Genomic DNA, 15,602 nt, shown 5'->3' with positions numbered 1-15,602 from the left:
CCTTGGTATGAGAATAGACCGCTGGTGAGTGATGTTCTTTTATTTATTTACTACCTGTCGGACAATCGTTGAGGAAATTAACTTCACGGAGTTAGACTCCACGATTTGGAGAATTCGACTTGTGAAAAGGCCAATAACATGAACGTCTCGTGTTGACAAATATTGGTAACATTTAAGTTGAATCACACTAATAACTCATTACCATGACATTTCTCTAGATATTAGCTTATATTCCTCATGAGATGACAATGACAGTATTAAATTAGAGCCTTGTAATTGTGTATATATTATTGAATGCTATCCCCAATGTATAATTGAGTTGGTCACGGCAAGGACGATATGTTATCAGGTAATCACACCAAACCCTTTCCCTGTCCTCGAGCCGCGAAGTTTGAAGTGTGGCCAAATTTTTCAAATTTGTTGAAAATTCGTGTCCCAAAATAGAAAAAACAAATATGTGTTCTCTTTGCTCTTTCAATGGATTATAAAGAGGAAGATTTTAATAACAATTTAAGTCACATTTTGTGTCCATAGTTATCTGACTAAACCATGTAATGTTCACTCATATTATTATACTCTCAATCTATCTAACCGTGTGTCTATGACCGTATATGGTGGGTCTAAAGTGCCATACTCGTGAATGAGGAATAATGTCAGAAATAAACCGCCAAAGGCTATTCTACAAATATTCCCTAAACTGGTGAATTTGATTCTATCATTTCAAATAAGCGTAAGTACTGGTTTTCTTCGGTACTTTACCAGTTGTGGAATTTTGTTGTCCAATTTAGCAAATTTAGAAGATAATGCATTCCCAAAGCTGGTTACACAACATAAGAGTTATATTATTTGCAAACCACTGCCAATTTGTTGTAATACTTATCGCTTTGTCAATTCTTGAAAATTTCTCGCAAAGATATTTCCCTCCATCCCAATTATTTGGTTGGGGACGTAATGTCTTCGTATCCCGCCCACCCCCCCCCCCCCACTCATAAATATTTGGAAAATAATCGTAATTCCTTGTGTACGAGAAAAATTCCAATGACTCACTTGATCCTATCTATGTATAGGGATTATATGTGCATCACATTGCACCATTTGACGTCCAAAAGTGCTAAGTTTTGCGGGGAATTACCTCGGACCCCCTAGATAGCTCGCACCTTCGACGCATGCCTTTCTGGTATCGTCATTCTACTAACTTCATTAACCATATATCAAGGCCTTTTTAGCCTACTAACGAGGGGGCAGCGGCCCCCAGTTCCCCACACGACTCATCTTTTCAGCTCATTAGGTGCCCACACTAAGTCCTTGTTTGGCATGTAAAACTAATAATAATAATAATAATAATAACACAAACCTAACAATTTACACCGAAATTACAGAGTTTATAAAGGCTATGGCTACTATCAGAATGCTCTGCGTATTTTTATATCTGATTATTGACGTAGCAATTATTGTATACCTACAAGTACATCCACTAGTTGCAATCAACACGAATTTGAACCTTTCTAAGACCAACTGTCATGGAATTATATTTATGTCACGTGATTTACTAAATATGATTACCTTCAATTACCTGTGTAGAACATCGAATATAGAGTTAAGTCATTTTCTTCCCCGACAAAGTGACTTTACCGATTTTGTTTTCGAATTTACTTATTTTGGGAAGTTTAAATTTCCAACACGTAAGAGCTCAATTTTTTTTTAATTGCAACTAACAAGGCCCGGGAAGAGCTATTTCTGGCAATCCTCGGGAGGCAATTTTGTCAAAAATGTGTTTGTTCTGCTACACGCCAACTGATGGTGGCGCTCCGCTTAGGTATTAATCATGACAATTCCTGTACCTCGGAAAAACCTCACCGCCCCCTTCCTCTCCCCTCCGCTTTTCGAAAATCCTGGATCCGTCCCTGTGTGATAATGAAACCGCCTTGATTTATGTTAAATGTTAATGACAGATGTAAAAGGAAAAACGGGATTAAATGGTAAAAAGGCAAAGCCATTGTGTAAAGACTTTTTTTAAAGATATAAGAAAATACACAATTCTTGAACATCAATAACAGTTATCATTATTTGATTCAAGAGTTCTGATAGTCAACTCACGCATACAGAGCAACAGTAAACACGTCTTATGGCCCTGGTTTTCCTTTCCTTTCCAATTATTTTGCTCGGTGACACGTTTTCACTTGAATGTTGTTCCGGTGAATGTGTCGGCTTTGAAGAGGGGCCGTACGGGGAGGAGGTACTCCCCTCGAAATTAAAACTACATCATTACGGGTGCTTAGTTGTGAAATGATGTTATATTTGCAAGATTTTTACAGGAGCAAAAAACAGTTCAAAAGCATTCATTTTTTATTACGCCTCTGCATACAAATTCCCCCTGCGTGTTCGTATGCTTGTGAGTGTTGTGCATTTACGACATCGTGTTATTTTAGAGTATAGTTTTGTAAACTGTACATATTAAGCACGTTAAGACCTACAGTCTGAACTCTGTTAGGACCTATATGACAGCACCCTCGGACAGGACGCTGGAGAGCCCCATTGAAATTAAAATGACTCGATCAAATATCGAACGACTTTATCCTGTGAGTTCACTACATGGCGTGTAGAACTTCAGTTCATCATTCCTTGCGAGACAAAAATAATCAACATGTCTATCTATAATCTAACGATGTTTTATCAACTTGATATTTGGAATGCTATATTTATTCTAACAATAACCATCACTTTACCATAACCAATATAATAGTGTGCTTAATTGAGGGCGTATGACATCTTCGGTGTAAGTGACCACCAGAGCTAGGACAAATAACTTTTGCTTTCGAGGGCGCTCGACCATCTCATTCAGAAGAAAGAGTGACAATTGAAACTAATCAGATCAAACAGCAAACTTGGTTGTGAGAGTATTGAATAATCTGATAAATATTGACTAATCTGATAAATATTGTGCTTTTCGAATTTATTTGAATGATATAACTGGATTCAATTCTTTTTTGTTCTTCTTTAATAAAACTGAACAATCTCTGTCTAGTTGGGAATGGTTTTCGTCTGTCCATATCTCGTTCTACCAGGGACGGCGGAAGAGTTTTAAATCCTGAGGAGTGTGGGGGTGGGGTGGGGGACACACTCCAATAGGCAGTGGGGCTAAAGACCACCAAGTTATACATAAAATTTCCGGCAAAACTGTTTTCTGTGCATGCCGTACCACAAAATACAGCAATGTTGAATGTACTGTTTTGACAAAAGAGAATATTCTCATTGTAATTGCATTAATGTATTCAACAATATAGTACATCAAAATAAAAAAAGGGCATTTTTACAAAGTTACAAATTTATAAGAGGACATTTGTATTAGTAAAGATCATTTCGTATTACAAAGAGGGGCACTTTTACAGGGTACTTTAAGTTTTATAAAATAATATCGTTAATATCATTCCCCCCCCCCATCATTCCCCACCAGACACAGACACATCACTACAAGCTCCCTGTAAGCGCTCTGAATTTGTTCAATGTTACTTTATGGTTGTACAGAAGGGCTGCAGGCGAAGTAAATGGCAGAACAAAGTTCACCATGATACTTGTTGCTGTCACTATACAGTGTACAGAATCTTCAGTGAGGTCAATGTGCAACAGAGATATGCTGAGTAATCTAACTAATTAACAGGAACGGATAGCCAATCAGAGACAAGCAGAGTAGATAACGTATCTGGTAATGTATACATGTATATACTTTAGATGGTGGGGGGTGGGGCGATATAATGTCATCTTTTGGTGTCCTGTCTCCTTTTCAATGTGAATGTAAACAGTTCAATAAACAAATACCAGTTTTATGACAAATTAAAACATGCAAACGCCAGCTCATTTCCACTTAAGACTTCCTCCAGTTTTCAATTTCATGTATAAATAAACGTTAAAAATGTAACATCTCCCTAAAGAAGTACGGTTTCTCTTAGCTGTTGGCGGCTTTGCTCATCGCGAGCATTACTCTAGCCTAACTTAAAACTACCATTTTCTAGCTAAGTAATACCTAGTTATATATTTGAAGGTCACATACTTTTACATGAAACTTTGGAAGGTACTAGCATAGTTTATACTTAAGTAGTTACTTTGCTACAAAGGACGAGGAGGAGGGGGGGGGGGGGGCGTTTAGACCGAATTACTAGAAAATCTGTATAGCAACCTTTAAACTCGATATGAGCTTCGGCGTATCCAGAGGGCTGAATTAAGACAGAAACCCCCTCCCCTCACGCAAACATTTTAGGAAACGCAACCGAGATTTGCAAAATGAAAATCGGCAACGAAAATAAATATCCGTGATATGTATGATACTGGATAGGCTGATTGTGTTTTATAGTATACAGCGTGATCTACCTTAAGTTTTTCATCATTAGTCATGCTTAGCATAGAACGAGATTTCATCGAACAAGTTAACTTTGATTCAGTAATTGACTCTTCTAGACAAAGTTACCTGCGTCACGTGATACCGGCTTGTCGTCTCTATTATAAACAACATCTCTATTTGAGTCACTGATATATAGATACCTGCGTATGCCTGTCTATATACGTACTATTGTGTACAGTAAATATATATATAGTACCGTAGCCACTGGGAGATTGGGAACATGTGCCTCCTCCCTCCCCCTACCCTCCCTTGCTACTCCCCTTCCCTTCCACTCCCCTCTTCTCTTTCCCCTTTTCTCCCTTCCCCTCCACTAAATGATGTTGAAAGTTGCTGAGTTTTATAACACTCAAGCATAGTCGCATACACAGGAGTTGACGTGATGTAATGATAGCATCATTTTGCAATCTGGTGGCCTCGTAATCATATTGCGCGCCTGGAAGAAGTATAGATGGGCTATACAAAAATATGGGATATGTGACCAGTGAAAAGAGGGGGCCCGGTTTTGTCCTCGGGACCGGATCTGGCACTCGACGCTCCTACAATGGAGTGCGCAAGGGGGTGGAGTAGGGCACGTAGGCCTTGGCACCATCTCGGATCGTCAGTCAGGGGATGTGGGCCATGGCCCACCTCGATTCGTCAGTCTAGGTGCTAGGGGGTGGGGAGTGCATGTGGGTCATGGTCACATCTCGGATCGTCAGTCGTTGGGAAATGGTTTAGTCGGTGGATTGTAGCAATTATCCTGATGAGAATTGGACGCTTGATACGGTTGTATAATCACTCTTACTATTATGTTATCATTTATTAATTAACATTGCGTTGAGTGTTAGGACCTGCTTTATAGTCTAAATATGCACAGTGCACAATTTTATGTCTAAATTTATATTTATCTTTCCGGGCAGGATCTCCAGACTCCCATCTCACATAGCAGCCGGTTTCAATAATCCAGCTCAGGCCCCCTAATCTATAAAGTCCTTCATCCGCCTCTGGACCTATCACAGAAGTTCAGGCTCCAATAGTAGGGAGTCATTTATACCTAGCCCCCCCCCCTCCCCCACACACACACATTTGATATTATGTGCATGCCATTGCGCTACTGCACCATATTGTCGCCTAACTGAAGCATATAAAGTTCTTTAAATGAAAAAAAAATATGATATCCTCAGTTTTCTAACATGATTCAATATTTGAAAGCATCTAACCCGTTCATATATCGTCCCCGTTCTGGCGTAGTGACGAATGTTCAAAATGTGAATTTTGAGAAAACGCGCTCTAAAGATTTTCATATATTGACTTTAGTATAGCGTAACTAAAAGAGGATCTTTTTTACCGAAAGTTGTCAATATTTTAAATATAACAAATAGAACTTTGAGTTCTTATGTTTGTTGCTGATCGAAAAATTTCTTACATAGTAGTAATTTTAGTGTAAACATATTCGTCGTTATGTCATGTCATTTTCAGTTAATTTTAGACATTCGCCACACATTCGTCACTATGCTAGAACTAAATTTTGAAGTTTCGTCCTGTCACAGACTAGTATTCGTCACTTTTGTGTGTAGTAGTCATAGGGTACACCGTGAATGTTCACTGTCACATGGGGAGAGGAAGGGGGGGGGGGGGTTAGGTGGAATAACCTTACGATAGAAGAAAATAATCGAAGGGGTGGTACATTGGTCTTATTAATTTTAAAAAGAATGTGCACGGTTTACTTTAATGTATAAAATAGACAAGGAATGGGTTATACGCAGGTATCAACATACGTGATTTAGTATGTTTTTCTTGAGTGGCATGGATGTAGTCGGATATGACGAGGGGAGGTGGTATATAGGGCAAGGAGAGCCGGCTGTTGAAATGGTGGTATATTGGTCTTATTAATTTAAAAGAACGCCCACGTTTTGTTGCAATGTATAAAATAGACAAGGAATTTGTATGGGTTATGGGCGGATGTAAGTGTTTTAGTATGTGTTTCTTGGGTGAAATGTAGGGTGTCGGATAGAGATATGTTGAGGTAGGGAGGGCAAGGAGAGCCGGCTGCTGAAAGGGTTATATATTAGTCCTATTTATTTTAAAGAACCACCACCATTTTCTATAATGTATAAAATAGACAAGGTATATGATGAAACGTGAACACATGCAGTTGCAAAAATAATAGTTCCAGTGGCGTAATCTGTTAAGTCGGAACTCTTATAAAGCACACAGACTACGGAAAATTGTGTGCAATTCTTCATTTTCAAGTTAGTGTATTACGTGAAATGTCTCTGACGATAGTTTCTAAGTATCCTGCAAACGCTTTGGGAAGCTATTCCACTATACTATCCCCTTAAACGGAATGTGAAATTTTATTACGCTCACAGGCACATTCATAATATCCAACCCAACAACTGTGCCATTGTTCAAGTGTTTCCAAGTTGTACTATAGTATGTTGTTCCTTCTTTTTATTTCCTTCCAGTATACATATAAAAAAAAATCTTACGCTCACAGGCACATTCATAATATCCAACCCAACCTCGTGTGAATCCTCAGATTTAAAGAAGGAAATAACTGTGCCATTGTTCAAGTGTTTCCAAGTTGTACTGTAGTATGTTGTTCCTTCTTTTTATTTCCTTCCAGTATACATATAAAATTTATAGAGAGGAGTCATATAACACCTCAACAAGAAGAATAACTCATATAAAAGTGTTTTTTTTAAGATGATAGGATACCAAACAGTCCAAGAATAACTAATATAAAAAGGGAGAAAATGTCAAGATGATAGGATATCATATAAAATACATCTACTAATACAAAAGTTATTACATAAAACGATATAACAAACAAACTATAACAAACATTCTAAGTGCTCGAATGGAATGTATAAAGCAGCACGGTAAATAAATGAGTTGCTGTAAACTTACGTTCGGTATTTTGTGTGGATTTCTTAGATTTCTGCTCGATTTGTGCAAGAGAGTTTTTAGTACAGTATACAAAGGGTTAAAGCAAAAACAAAAAACAGGTCAGAGAGAGGAATCAAATTTCTCCAGAATGTATTCTAAGCCCTAGTGAGTCTCATTGGGACTTTACTAAGCTGCACCAGTTTCACTTTTCATATACTGTATCTATTGTTACCCGATATTCATTATACAGCTAAAAAATACATTTAAGAGAGAAATTCCATTTACTGAAATGTATTTGAAAGCCCCAGTAGGGTGCAGGGGTGAAGCCCGCAAGCCTTAGCATTTTGAGATATTCCTTACTTTGCTACTTCTTTGTTCCCCCCCCCCCCCCACCTTACCGTTATTGCAAACGTCCAATATGCAAATGTCTATAATATGGTAAATCGAGTGACTGAGATATTGTTATCGTATTATAATCTTGGACATAATCTTAGCGATATTTTGATATATGTCACACTGCATTCGATGTCTGCCACCGCCCCCCCCCCCCCACCTCCACCTCCTGGATTGAACCCTTTTCCGGAGCCCCTCTATAAGGACACAATGAAGAGGAATTGGTCACGTGGTTCACCAATAAACATTCCACAACAGGCAGGTTTTGATCGTTCGGTTTAATTAGAAAAGTTTAAAACAGAAATAAATTCCGTTATCATATCATTTATCCACGTGTTCTCATTGGCTCATTCAGATTTTCTCTTAACTATCGATCCTTAATGATACTCATTTCTCATCAAAAAATATAGTTTATTAGCATTATATTTTTTGGGTTTATCACCCTTTCTTGCTAACCCGGTTCGCCCTCGAAAATGCTTTTGGGGGACATCACCCTGCCTCCATCCCTCTTCCCCCACCCCTCTGGCTACTCCACTGCTTGTAGTGAGTTTAAAGCACGAAAACATGTCAGAGAAAGGAATTAAAATACTCCGGAATGTATTCTAAGCCCTGCTGGGAAGCCTGAGACCTGAGCTGATACATTTTCACGTTTCAGATATTAAATGTTCTCTGATATTCATTTTTTATCGAAAAAAGATTCTTTTTCCGAAAGGAATTCAGTCTCATTGGCGGTGTAGGGGCTTATGATGTTGAGTTATTTCTTGCTGTTTTGTATAATGCTCTGATTTTCTAGGGGTACAAGGGGGACCCGTATGTACGCCCATGTCTGATTGGGTGTATCAAGTCACAGATAATCCGATACAGTTGACAATCACGGGTATCAAGACTTAGTGGCTTAGATTAGACTCAGATACAAAATGTGTCAAAGAGGGAAATGTTTAGAATGGAAAAGTTGAATGTAATTATAAATAATGTACATTAATGACCATTATATGAGTTTTATAGCAAATTCATGGACAATAACACCTTAATGATAATTACCAATGACTGATATGTGTAAGATACAGCTTTGAAATGTTCAGTTCTTAATGTATTAATGTTAGGTTAACCCTAACCCTAACTTACTTTAAGTGGTTTATATATATGTGGATATAAACATACTCTATTCTAATACTCTTTCTTTTGAATTAAGGTTTTCAGTTATTCATGTCTTGGTTATAGGTTAACACTCACCTTTACTTGCTTAAAGTTGTTTATATATGTGGATCAAAACATACTCTGTTATAATACTCTTTCTATTGAGTTAAGGTGATTGTTTGATGTTTTATTTAAAGTGGCACTGTGACATTACACATTGGCAAAAAATAGCTCCATGCCACAACTTTTAAGAACCAATTTACTCCAGTACCGTGCAAGAAAATGGACTCAGATATTTTAGAGATAAGTTCAACACAAGGATCTTGGTGATATAAGTTCATTATGATGGTTTGGGATTCCTTCCCTTTAATCCTTAGGTTTGGTTAGGCTAACTCTAAGAATGGCTTAAATTAATTAACCTTGGTCTAGGTATCGTAGTCTTCGCGGTCACAATTAAAATTTTAGTGATTTATTCATCATTTTTATACGAGTTACACCCATTGTCATCAATGTCCGTCAGTGACTTACACCACATGTTTCCTCATTTACACATACACAGCTCTACTTAAATGTACCGACACTGTTACACCGATTCAGTAGAGATAAATAGCGTTACTCCAGTCTACTGTCTATAGCTACTCGCGCAACAGATACAAGCATAGAATGTACTACAATCCTAACACTAGGCTATTGTTGACCCACACCTCATTCTGTTTTCACGAGTTATGCTATCGTATATTACGGAAGCGTAGAAGGTACATGGTGATGAAAGAGTAACAAACTCGTCAAAATGACAAAATTCAGAAAAATGACGTTTTGCCGAGATACAACAAGTCGTCAAAATGACAAAAATTCTGAAAATTGACGTTTTTGCCGAGATACAACAAGTCGTCAAAATGACAAAAATTTGAAAATTGACGTTTTGCCGAGATACAACAAGTCGTCAAAATGACAAAATATTGAATTCTGAATATTGAAATACCCTACAATCCTTATATACTTGTTAGAATTCCGCTCTATAGCTCATCATATCTACACTCTCTTTTGTCAAATTGTGTATAATTTCTTTACTTGTTTTCATATTTTTTAATAAACCGTGGTCTTACGTTGTTTTCATTTTCGTAAACCAATATGTAGATTTCTTGTCAAGACATATTCGGAGTTGGCCATCGCCGCTTGTAGTTTCATCTACACAGTTTGTGTAATTTACAGGTAAAATACATCGGAAACTTACAATGTTTGCGTATTAATAGACGTAGCAATGCATCAACGTACAGCAGGTACCTTTGAACGGCTGATATGACAGAATAAACAAAGCAAGGTATAACTATCAGATATGAATTGTGTTATCAAATAAAGTCTTTGATTGTGTAAACTTTTAAACATGAACTTTGAAACCAGTTAAACTATAGACTGATTCCTATCGATATCTATTTAGCGTCCAGGATCGTATGTCAGAACGTCACACGACCTACACGACGCCATCTTGTCAATTGGATGTTCTTCATTCCTGTTTCCGTATGTTCTTTTTCCGTGATTTTCATCTGTTATTTAATTAAGGATTAAAGGATTCTAGACTTAAATTCTACTCTGGATGATAAATCTACAAAGCGATGATCGTACTGGTAAGTAACGCACAGGAGACAGTGATGGTGAAGCTATATATGTACTGATATACTAAACACGTCATAAATAACACAGGCTATATGTTAAATTTATGACAACAGATTACTATATAAACATGGCATCTTCAAGGCAGTTTCAATTTATAAGATTTATAATCCATGTCTGTATGATCATATTTCAGTGTCGATTGTAATATTTCATTAATTTGAAGGGAATAATGTTAAGCTCATGTTAGTCAAACTCTTATTATGTAAATCCTGGTTATTTAATAGTTCATCCATGCAGCTACAACATATCTCTTCCAAGCAGAACATATGCTATCCTTTCACGTTATTGCTGTCAGACCAGATCATAAATATACTAACAGTGAGTCCTGTCGAAACAGAAATGTAGAATTGTAATACTTTCATAGCACGCCCTACGCCTTTAGGCTTAGGTCCAACTTAAATGAATGAATCGGGATGAAAATCATTTAATAGATTCCTCAAGGTATAGGATTAATTTCAGCTTGCAATTATATGCATGAGAGATATGCATTTGTCTTACTTTCTATCCGTATAGAACATGGAGTAAATCATGTGGGAAGAATATGGACCATTGGATCAGTTTTTTTAAGATAAATCTAGTGAGAAGTTCATGAAAGATGGCATAAGTTAGGCCTATATGTGGGAAGTAAAGAGAACATTAAATAAGTTAAAATAGGCTTACCTGGTGGGAATGTGGTTCTTGTCAGTAAAACCACGGTGAAGCATTACAGTATTCTTAAACTCTACACACTTCCTAATACTTAGGAAAAATATGAAAACAATAGAATAAACAGATTAAGTTTAAGAATTTAACTGATATTTAAGGTTTTATTTTTGTATGATATCAATCACGTTACTGATATTTTGGTTTTATCAGAGTGACCAGAACTATGCATGGTTACATGTTATTTTACTGAAATTATTTGAAATATATAAATCATATGAGATTCAAACTAATATAGCTGATAAAGGAACCATTTCTATTCTTTCTCTCTGCCCGAGTCTCAGTCGCGCCGCTTAAAGCAGCAGTTTAAACTAAGGCTAACACTTTTAACCTGGTAGGATAATACTATACACAAGAGTGTGTATTGATAACAGTGGGTAATCTTGCTATCCAACTTCATCAAATAAAGGTTTCTGAGGGAATAATTAACAAATTTGATATGATCCCCAACGTTAAAAATTACGTCACGTGCGCGCTTTGTGTCGCTGCATAACACACATTAAAGACCAATGGGACATTTTTAAAAAAGAAAACAAAATTTACCTAACTTTTTGCAATCAACATTGACTACAGTTTTATATGATGTCACTCTCGATTAGAATAGATAGAATCATAAAAATCAACCTAAACAGCTTCTTTAAAGGGTAGGAAGCTTCGCGCAAAAAGAAACGTCTAATGCCGGTACTCTGACCTATAGCTTCGAATGAGGTGTAACAGAAGTGTTACACATCACCATCGATCCCTGAAAATACACACACAGCTTGCTATACCGTCGGTAATTATAAACTAGTGTACAGTCAGTACATACAGCTGTGGTCAATACCCACAGCACAGTGTACACACGATACAGCGATGGACATCTCAGATCCAGCTAATAATAATAAAGTACCACGTTTCATTTCTGTCTGCATTTTGTAGCGTCAAACAGAAAACTTCACTTGCAAGCAACGGAAAGTTAACTTTTACAGTGCGCGGCACACGGTTTGGGCGAGTCTTCAATGCCTTTAAATGCAAATGAATAAACGTTGTAACAATTAAGAGAGAACCTGGTAATAATTGTGAAGCCCGCCATCTAAAATGAGGAGCTGTAGGTGACATTCTAAAAGGATATCATGAATATTGATAACAAAACAGAAAGTTGATTTTATCAGGGCGGGTTAATATTAGATTACTTCAAAGGTCGATGTTTTGTGTAAATAATAAACAGTTAATAAGAGATAAGGAGAGATTCACTTTGGTGTAATCTTTGTCGGGCCAGAGACCTGTTGGTAAAGTGACTGGTTCTGTTGACTTATAATTACACATTGATTTATGATAAATTTATTTAGTTACTTTTATCCATGCATACTGTATCTATCATGGTGCAGCTGATGTCCCAATCAGACTCATGCACTAGGTTAGAAAAAAATCGGGAGAAATTTAATTCCTCACTTTGAAAGTGTATTCTTGCTTTAAAGTCGATACGAGCTTTGGCGTGTCCAGGGGGGGGGGGGTAGGGATATTAGAAAGCCCGCTCCTCAACACTCTTAGGGGACGCAACGGGGTTGAAGAAAAGAAAAATTGGCAAACGAAAAATAAATAGCCATGATATGTTGATACTAGATAGGCTGCTTGTGTTTATAACACAGCGTATATAGTACGGCTTCTGATCAGATTTTTCATATAGTAGCAAACTATGCATAGCACGAGATTTTTCCCAACAAGTTACCTTTGATTCAGTAATTGACTCTTCTAGACAAAGTTACCTGCGTCATGTGGTACCGGCTTGTAGTCTCTAATATAAACAACATCTCTAATTGAGTCGCTGATGTATGGATATCTGCGTATGCCTGCCTAAATACGTAATATTGTGTACGGTAAATGTGTTTCATCGTTATTATATACCTTACCATGGCCACAGTCTGGGGGCCCCACAATCATATTGCGCCCAGTGAAGAATATTTGGGGGCTATAAAAATATGGGATATGTGACCATTGCAAAGAGGGGACCCGGTAGTGAGCTTTTTTTTCCTAAAAGGTTTGTAATTATGTGTAAATAGTCTATCATGATTGGTCGGAAACGTTACGTCATCACCATTGTAATCTACACTTCGAGGTTACCAAAATCCATTCGTTGCAACGAAGATATACCCGTCATGTATGTACGGTATTTATTCAATAGTTTCTTCTGTATATGATTTAGCCCAATGAAGATACATATAATTTAACAATTTCGTTGTGGAAGTTAAGCCTTGATTATTCGCGTACCATTTTCCAAATTTTAGACAGTCCTTATATAGTCGCGTAATTCACTCACGTATTGTACCGATTGTTGTTGTTGTCATGTTTAGCGTATATTCATTTAAGACTTAATTTGAAGTTGATTTTAGTGTGCCCGTTCACGCGGCTCACGAATCTTGGATAACGTAAACACGAACCCAATGGAATAAAGCGTATGCATCATAAATAAGTTTAACATGTATTCCAAGCATGGCAATTACAGTTAGGGCGTTTGAAGGAAAACACGTAACTACAAACTTAAAAATTGGATGTTCTTCATTCCTGTTTCCGTATGTTATTTTTTTCTTTGTGATTTTCTTCTATTATTTAAATGATTAAATGATTCTAGACTTAAATTCTACTCTGGATGATAAATCTACAAAGCGATGATCGTACTGGTAAGTAACGCACAGCCAGACAGTAATGATGAAGCTATATATGTACTGATATACTGCCGGTGTGACAGTACAGAGTGTCCCCCTGTACAAAGTGTCTCCGCGGACACTTTGTACCAGCATATTTAGTCCGGTCGGACATTATCTGCTGAAAATTGTGTCCCACCCTCACAGCAAATATAGTCCCACCGGACGAACTGTCCTGGTACAGAATGTCCGCAAATACTTCATAGCATATTTTGTCCCGCATAAAATGTAAGCATTTCGACATTCAAAAGGCAATTGAGTTCATTATATCAATAATTAGAGCAGATGCATACATCAGAGTTGAATGTTACAGGAAATAAATGAGACGTTGTGCGTTGCTGCAAAACAAAAAAATAGAACGGGGGAAAAAAGAAGAAAAAAAAAGAAACAAGTCTTCCATCTGTAGAAGATGTTAATCATGTTTTTGTTGTGATTGCTGCTATGTTATCCTCCGTGTATGTTGCATGTTGTATTCGGCAACTACATTGCGTTCATAGTCATCTTTACAGAGGGAGAGATAGTATAAACCTAACTTCCTCCCCAACGGAGGGCGGGTACGGGAGGGAATGCAACAGCTACAACAAAAAATGATAATTGCAGAGGTAAAATATTACGAACTTTAGGAGTCCAAATTTCATTGTTGCCGTATTTCCCTAACACACAGTGGGTAAGTTTTGGCAAGTATGGTAACTGTACTTCATGGGTCTACGAGACTTGCCTAGCCAATATGAAATTTCATCCGTGCGTAAAGCTCATTATAGGACGGGAACCGAGGGTGTTTTCAAGTTACATCCTAAACGAAATCGGCAACGCTGTATACAAAACTCAGGCCCATACACATAATTTTGAGTGCAAGGATAAGGGGGGGGGGGTGGGATGATAAGTTATCGAATTTGTGTCCTGGGGAGGGGTCTTCTTAAGTCTGTGACCTATCTGTGATGAGTTCCAAAATATATTTGTTTGCTAATAACAACCATGAAGTAGCTGGAAGATACTTCTCTGACCTTGAAAATGTCAACACTACCCCAACCCTCTCCGTATGGGCTTGACACCTATTTATTGACTTTCATTACTACTTTATTGTTTACTTTTTTACCCTTTCTTATTTTTGTCACTCAATCGTCGAGTCAAGGTTTTCTCCCTCTCAACAGGGGTGGAAGGCCATTCCCCCACCCCCTGCCCCCTAAGCCTGTTGTGATGGCCATGCGCGAAGCAAATCTTCATTTGTATAGACAAATGGCATTCCAGTGATAAAGGTTCGTTGTTTCTTATTATGAATGTTTCTTATTGGACAAAAGTGGTTCAAATTAGAAAAGATATATTAGAACGACACCCTCTTCAAAAGAGCTGCAAACATACAGGAAACAAAACAAAGCCAAACAAGGGAAAGAATAAAGCAAATAGGACAGAGCAGGATGCAATATGCTAGATTTGTTGTCTCATCATGTTTCTCACACTTTAAATATGTCATTCTTGTAGAGAAAAGAAAGTGTTGTCTTGAAAGTGAAAGTCTTGTTTAAAGAAAGTTAATATAGTAAAAATCAAAACATGAAATTGGATGATAGTCATGCACAAACACAATATTCTGAATCTATATCAGACTGGGCAAAGAGTGAAAAAATGATTATACATGGGATCAGGGAGCCAGGAGCCGGGGGGGGGGGGGGGAACTGTCTGTACATACTATTTTTAAAATGGCATCCCATATCTTTTTAGAGCAAGGTTAACAATAAACAATCTCAATAAAT

The 15,602-nt window shown here is 37.4% G+C and overlaps 2 protein-coding genes across 3 annotated transcripts in view; one reads left to right on the top strand and one right to left on the bottom strand.

Moving 5' to 3' along the window:
- The window catches only part of LOC139977734 (uncharacterized), a 475,642-nt gene that overhangs the window by 399,550 nt on the left and 60,490 nt on the right, over positions 1-15,602 (bottom strand). The window lies entirely within an intron of this gene.
- The window catches only part of LOC139977745 (NLR family CARD domain-containing protein 4-like), a 346,755-nt gene continuing 341,285 nt past the window's right edge, over positions 10,133-15,602 (top strand). The window contains exon 1 of the mRNA XM_071987331.1: positions 10,133-10,422. The gene's annotated coding sequence lies outside the window, so the exon portion shown is untranslated. The remainder of the gene's footprint in view (positions 10,423-15,602) is intronic.

This window comes from Apostichopus japonicus, chromosome 12, assembly GCF_037975245.1.
Source record: "Apostichopus japonicus isolate 1M-3 chromosome 12, ASM3797524v1, whole genome shotgun sequence".
NCBI lineage: Eukaryota > Metazoa > Echinodermata > Holothuroidea > Aspidochirotida > Stichopodidae > Apostichopus > Apostichopus japonicus.
This window is presented reverse-complemented; position numbering and strand designations above follow the sequence as displayed.